Genomic DNA, 7,446 nt, shown 5'->3' on the forward strand with positions numbered 1-7,446 from the left:
CTTTTTCCTAATTCCCAGCCACCTGTGCTTCTTCACTTTTTTCCAGCCACCCGCCCAAGTGTCATTTTTACACCTGTGCACCTGAGTGGCCTTTTAGTAGCCTTTTTCCCACCCACCCGTCAGAGTGGCCTTTTTCTCACCCACCCATCCATATGACCTTTTCCTACCTGCCCACATAAGTGGCCTTCTCCATCCACCCACCTGAGTGATGTTTTCCCTTTTTCCCATCCGCCTGCCCGAGTGCCCTGTTCCCTTTTTCCTACCCACCCCATGTGGCTTTTTTCACAACCGCAAAAACAACAATTGATGGACACAATGCAGAACAATGTCATACATTCACCCCAGTACAGAGATATGGGCCTAAATCCATCGTTTTTTGCACTCCACACCACCCCAGGTCAGACATGGCCATATGCAAATCAGCCTTGACCCTGTGCCTCATGGGAACAGTCCAGCCCGAACTGCCAAGCCATGTCTTTCCTAGACCAGAATCAAGCATCCAAGGACCGGTTTCTGGCTATCAGCCGTCATCAGCCTGGATAGCTTGACTCCAGTGGTGTGGAGAGCATGGGACTCACGTCTGAGCATATCCATCCCACTCGGGGTGCAAATGCAAAAACAACAATTGATGGACAGAATGCAGAACAATGTCATACATTCACCCCACTACAGAGATCTGGGCCTAAATCCATCGTTTTTTTGGACTCCACACCACCCCAGGTCAGACATGGCCATCTGCAAATCAGCCTTGACCCTGTGCCTCATGGGAACAGTCCAGCCCGAACTGCCAAGCCATGTCATGTTGTTTTTGCCTTTTTCACAACCACCAGCCCACAAGAATGGCCTTTCCCCTTTTCCCACCCGCTCAGCTGAGTGGCCTTTTACTTTTTCCCAGCCATCCGCCTGAGTGGCCTTTTTCCCAGCTACCCACCTGAGTGGCCTTTCTCAGCCAGCCACTGAGTGACATTTTCCCAAACCACCCCTCTGGGTGGCCTTTTTCCCAACCGTTCCCTCGAGTGAACTTTTACATTTTTATAATGGCCAGTTCCCTTTCCTGCACAAGTGGCCTTTTCTACCCACCCACTCGTGTGGTCCTTCCCACACATCTGTGAGTGGCCTTTTTCACACCCACCCACCCTAGTGGCCTTTTTTAAACCACTCACCTGACTGGCCTTTTTCCAACCACCACCCCAAGTGACCCTTTTCCCTACTGCCCACCTGAGTGGCCTTTTCCTTTTTTCCCACCTGCCTGCCAGAGTGGCCTTTTCCATTTTCCCACCAGCCCATCCAAGTGACTTTTTCCTAATTCCCAGCCACCTGTGCTTCTTCCCTTTCTTCCAGCCACCCGCCCGAGTGCCCTTTTTCAAACCCCTGCACCTGTGTGGCTTTTTAGTAGCCTTTTATAGAGTGGCCTTTATCTCACCCAGCCACCCATATGACCTTTTCCTACCTGTCCGCCTAAGTGGCCTTTTCCCACCCATTCACCTGAGTGACATTTTCTCTTTTTCCCATCAGCCTGCCCGAGTGACCTAAGCCCTTTTTCTCATATGGCCTGTTTCCTAACCAGCAGCCCACAAGAGTGGCCTTTCCCTTTTCCCACCTGCCTAGCTGAGTGGTCTTTTACTTTTTCCCAGTCACCTGCCCGAGTGGCCTTTTTCCCAGCAACCCATCCAACTGGCATTTTTCCAAACCACCCCCCTGAGTGGCCTTTTTCCCACCCGTCCCCTGAGTGAACTTTTCCATTTTTAGAGTGGCCTTTTCCCTTTCCTTCACGAGTTGCTTTTCCTGCCCACCTGCCCATGTAGCCCTTCCCACCCACCCATGAGTGGCCTTTTTCACACCCATCTGCCCTAGAAGCCTTTATTTAAACCACCCACCTGACTGGCCTTTTTCCCAACCACCTGTACAAGAGACCTTTTTCCCTCCTGCCCGCCCAATTGGCCTTTTCCAATTTTCCCACCAGCCCGACCGAATGGCCTTTTCAAATTTTTCCTCCCACTTGCCCGAGTGGCCCTTTCATTTCTGCCTGAGTGGCCTTTTCTCTTCTTCCCACCCATCAGAGTGACCTTTTCCCTTTTTCCCAGCCACCCATCTGAGTGGCCTGTTTCCCAGCCACACTCCAGAGTGGCCTTTTTCTCACCCACCCGCCCGGCTCACCTTTTATCAACCCACCTGCCAGAGTGGCCCTTCATGCCCACCCGCCTGAGTGGCATTTCACACCCTCCCAGAGTGGCCTTTTTCACACCCACCCTTCCGAGTGGCCTTTACCCTTTTTCTCACCCATCCACTCATGTGGCTTTTTCCCACCCTCTCTCCCGAGTGGCGTTTTCCCTTCTTCACACCTGTGTGGCCTTTCTCTTTTCCCACCCACCTGCATGAGAGGCCTTTTCCTTTTTCCCAACCACCAGCCCAAGTGGCCTCTCTCCCACACACCCACCCAAGTGCTCTTTTTCACACCCACCCGCCTCAGTGGCCTTTTGACCACCTTCCTGCCAGAGTGACCTTTTTCACACCAACCCGCCCAAGTGGCTTTTTTCACATCCACTGGCCCATGTGGGCTTTTTCCCAACCACCCACTGAGTCAACTTTTTTCCTAGCCACCCACCCGAGTGGTCTTTTTCACATGCATTCTTCCAAGTGGCTTTTCTCTTTTTCCCACCTGCCATCCTGAGTGGCCTTTTCCCTTTTTCCCACCCGCTTGCTGAGTGCCTTTTCCCTTTTTCACACTCACCCACCAGTGTGGCTTTGCCCATTTTCCCACCCACCTGCCCAAGTGGCCTTTCCTTTTTCCCACCCACCTGCACGAGAGGCCTTTTCCTTTTTCCCAGCCTCCTGAGTCGCCTTTCCCCTTTTTTCTGGCTGAGTGGTCTTTTTCACACCCACCCAAGTGGCGTTTTCCCTTTTTTTACAGCCACCCACCGGAGTGGCCTTTTTCACAGCTACACGCCTGAGTGACTTCTTTTCCCAGCCCCCTGCAGAAGTTGCCTTCTTCCTAGTGGGCTTTTTCTCTCCCATTCGCCCATATAGCCTTTTTTTCTTCACCAAACCCATCTGAGCGGCCTTTTTCCACATGTCAAAGTGGCCTTTTCCTATTTTTCCGGCCAGCCACCCTCCAGAGTGGATTTTTCTCAGCCACACACCCGAATGGTCTTTTTAAGACTGGTCTGTTTCTCACCCATTCGCCCGTGTGGCCTTTTTCCCAATCACCCACCCAGGTGGCCTTTTTCCCACCCGCCCACCTGAGTGACCTTTTCCCCCCACCCACCTGATTGACCTTTTTCCCACCCACCCACCCGAGTGACCTTTTTCCCACCCACCCACCCGAGTGACCTTTTTCCCACCCACCCACCCGAGTGACCTTTTTCCCACCCACCCACCCGAGTGAACTTTTTCCCACCCACCCACCCGAGTGACCTTTTTCCCACCCACCGATTTTGAATATATTGACTCAAATGTTTGTCAATCATGTCCTTAATGATATGTTATTTTTTGCAACTCAAACCTGAGCCACTGTCATTGAAATTGATACCTGTAGTGTTCAAGTGATTTATTTGTTCTCATCAACTTAGCTATTTTTTTATAGTACACATTGATTTGCTTATTTTGTATTGATACCTGGACAACAAAGAAAATATATTCTCTACGCACTTTATGAAAGCTTTGTTTTCCAGGAGGTGAATGTGAAATTTTAGGACGAATATCAAATGAAAACTTAATGGGCAGAAATCACAAAGCATTGACTTTAAAAGAAGGAAGATTGCTCGTACAATTGCAAAATAGAATTCCAAAATTATTAGAAATTAAAAAAGAATATTGGTTGTATTCCTACAAATTTAAAAAGTGGAACATTTCCAGTTCAGAAGTTAACAACATATACCCATGGAGATTTTCCACTAAGCTGAAAATCAGTTAAAGTTAGTTTTTTTAAAATGTTTATTTGCTTATGTAATTTTGTTACGGGGGTGAACATATCTTTCCTTTTGGATAAACCACTTCTCATGTTTCCAGTTTAATTTGGTAGTGTTCCCTACATTGTCCAATCTGAGAAAATTTATTTCTCATTTTTGTTTACGTTTTTAATGTGGGAAACTAAAAAAAACTATTAGAACTTTGTTGGTGCTTATCTACATATGCCATTGGACCTACAGAGAAACTCTCCCATCCTCGCCTCAAATCCTGAATCCACAATACTGGCAGATCATTCTATCATTGTTAAATGTCCAATTGCAAATTAAACAAATCCTGAATGAGGTTGTCTGCATTTTCCAGGATGAACCCATCGAATATAACGCTCACGAAAAAAATACTGGTATTTTATATGTTTATGGATTTACCATATGGTTCTGACTGCACTTTAATTTTGGACAACTTAGATTACATTTTAACATAACATGGCAATAGAGCTCCTAACTAGCAATTTCAAGGATAAATCCCTTAGAATTGAGTGTAGGTACATCAATATGCTCTTAATCCTGCGAGTTAAAAGGTTGAAAAAGATTATAAAGAAAAAGATCGCAAAGTAATTGAGTATATTTACATAGGGCAATTAGTTAGAACGCTTAATGAGCTGGTGTGTTTGATGCCTGTTGTCAGCAGCAAATGCATTATATTTTAGTCCTGGCGTGTGAAAATAACAACCATGGCACTTGAATAGAGAAAAAATTCTAATTAGATAAATTAAAAAAGAGGAAGTAGAAGGTCTGTACTCAAAATTTATTATAGACTTTGTTAAAAATAGCAGTTACAAAACATACAATTTAGTCATTAAATGGACAATATTAAAATATTCATAAATTCGACAATACATAATCAAAATACATTCAAAATTAATCAAATCAGTTTAAAAAGTGGCATAACAGATAGTTCTCTACGCGCGTTTCGGCGACCTGCGCCTTCTTCTGGAGTTGCCACGTATAACCTAAAATAGATAAAGTTAAAATAAAAAATAATATTCAAAACAGTATGCAATCTACACCTATAATAAACATAAATAATAATATTGGCAACAAACAACAATTAAACTACAACCTCTTTTGGTACAACAAAGCTGAGTTTTAAATAACTCTACAATGCCCAAGTCGTGGGCCTTCATTTCCTTGTGCATTTCAATTTCAAACTGGAATTCAATGATCAAGGATGGAGAGAAGGGGGGGGGTTTGGTTGGGGGCGCGAAAAATGATGTTATGTGAATGGTAAGGATCTCATTTATTGATCTAAGATATTACGCAGTAAATTAATTTCATGTGACTAAAATCTCAGAGTCCAACCGGGGATCAACAAGTTCTTGATGAAAGTGGTCAACCGCTGATCTAGTGAACCGATTATTTAGTGCAAACAATTGTATTCAGTACTTACGTATATTTACATGGACTGAGTTGTAAAATGAAGATCTCAAATATGAACTATAGTATGATAAAGCTGAGGCAAAAATGCCGGATAAGCTGAAACAAAAACAAGATTTAATTATATGTAGTCAATGTTGCCTATGAACGGGTTAATAAATGCGATCATTTCATAAGGTTCCCATGATTAATCTATTCCTAATTAGGGATGACCTATATTGATAATGATAGTAAAGATCATAGGTCAGACATGTGTTACTTTACCAACCGAGCAAAGCAGCACATTTGTAAACATCTGATGGTTAAAGTCGGCATAGTTTCAACGATTAATTCTTATAAGTGTCAATTTGGATTTACGTAACCAAAATCCAAATTCCCAAACATCCAAACTCAAAAAAGAACAGGTAACAATGAGTTAAAAAGAGGCACAGGCCAACGTCGAAAATTGGTTTCAAAAGCGTCATTTTGAAAGATACAAAAAATAATAAATAAGCAGCTACTATTACCTGATTTGGTATCTCCAAAACTGATTCCTGTTTCTATACTGTTAAGAATATCTACTCTCGAAGTTCATTTTCATTCTATAAATGAAACAAACAGTGATAACGTATATTAGAAAATAGTCAGGGTTTTTTTTTTTAAGGCATTGGAAAAATGTCAGGAATTATGTGGGTACCTGATTAAAGAATGATAAACATCCTGCCTCGCTTCCCAGTTGTGTAGTTAATAGCGTATTTTTAGGGACTGCAAAAAACGGGAATAGTAGACACAAGAAATATTATTCACATGTTCGTTGGTCTAAGAATTAATTCGTAGTTATAATTTTAGGTTTGGCACGTACCTCGAGTATAATAGAGGCTGCATAAACTTGCACTAGGATAGTCTTCTTGATGTGAAGAGCCTCCTTTGCGCTGAACGGATAGTAACCGATATATATGCAAAAAATAAAAAGAAGGAAAGTATTTATTTAGAAGGCATGGCCTTTAGGAGATGACCGTGCGTGTGAATAATTTTTTCAGTTAGAAACTAAACCCGTCGAAAATGTATCCCGGCATTAAGTCACTCACCTAAATGGATTTGATGTCAATTCGGCAAAGACTGGAAGCGAGGCGTGGGATTCACGGCTTCTTGAACAAACAGCGCCGTTTGTTTGAAAGTGCCCGTTATTTAAACGCTGTGTCCTGGAAGTTACTGACACAGAGTGATATCAGGTGTGTATTTTTAAAAGCAAGAAAACAACGATGGACTCAGGCGATATTTCATAAACACAGAGGAAGGACTCCATATACTTTCCGATCACTAGTATAATAAAAAGGAACGAGGGACTCAAAGAGTTCTCCTATCTCGGGGGCACTGAAAAGGGGAATTCAAACGGTCAACTAATATAATATTTTAAACCTAAATTCAATGTGCAATCACATCGTATTATAAAAATGTAAATTTAGTTACGGGAGTAAGGCGACATAGGAAGAATTACAACAAATTGTGGTCTATGTAAAACCGACAAAAACACAGATGGAGGAGGCTCTTATATAAATTTAGACATTCAGTGAATAGACATCTTCCAAAATGAAAATACAACCACGTATTTAATGCCGTTATTAGTTACTAGATGGCACTGTGTCCTCATGTACCCATAATCTAAGACAAAATATAGTCAGGACCAGTCAAGTATTTACTCGTTTAATTTGATCCAACGATCTACTGAATAGCAATACACTATTATGCCCACATTGTACCGAAATATATATGTGGGTCAGGTTAGATTAAAGCATTTTCCCAGGGTATTTCGCTATTTAAACCGCGCCGAAAGGTATCAAGGACAAAAATCCAATAAACCTCTCTCTTTCTTCTTATCGCAGCTCCACCTTTAGAGTCCGGTATAAGGATTTTTTCCAGTATGCGCCATCGGAAATCGTCGGGCCATGGTTCAGATCAACAAAGTGCTTTACCATGGGTGCACATATTTTCTTAGTTCTGATAGCAGAACGATGTTCCGTGAGGCGAGTATGTACCATTCTAGAGGTCTCCCCTATATACCCCAGATGGCACGGACAGCGTATGAAATAGACAACATTAGTGGTTTTGCAATTCCACATTTCTC

At 43.0% G+C, this 7,446-nt stretch overlaps 1 long non-coding RNA gene across 1 annotated transcript; it reads right to left on the bottom strand.

Moving 5' to 3' along the window:
• Positions 1-4,704: 4,704 nt before the first annotated feature.
• On the bottom strand, positions 4,705-6,468 carry LOC144753186 (uncharacterized). Its single transcript, XR_013594234.1, has 6 exons — positions 6,410-6,468; positions 6,184-6,253; positions 6,019-6,086; positions 5,849-5,923; positions 5,356-5,441; positions 4,705-4,918 (listed from the first exon to the last, which is right to left on the bottom strand). It is a non-coding gene; the product is annotated as an uncharacterized LOC144753186 (long non-coding RNA).
• Between the last annotated feature and the right edge of the window lie 978 nt (positions 6,469-7,446).

The sequence above is a fragment of the Lissotriton helveticus genome, chromosome 5_1 (assembly GCF_964261635.1).
Source record: "Lissotriton helveticus chromosome 5_1, aLisHel1.1, whole genome shotgun sequence".
Classification (NCBI taxonomy): domain Eukaryota; kingdom Metazoa; phylum Chordata; class Amphibia; order Caudata; family Salamandridae; genus Lissotriton; species Lissotriton helveticus.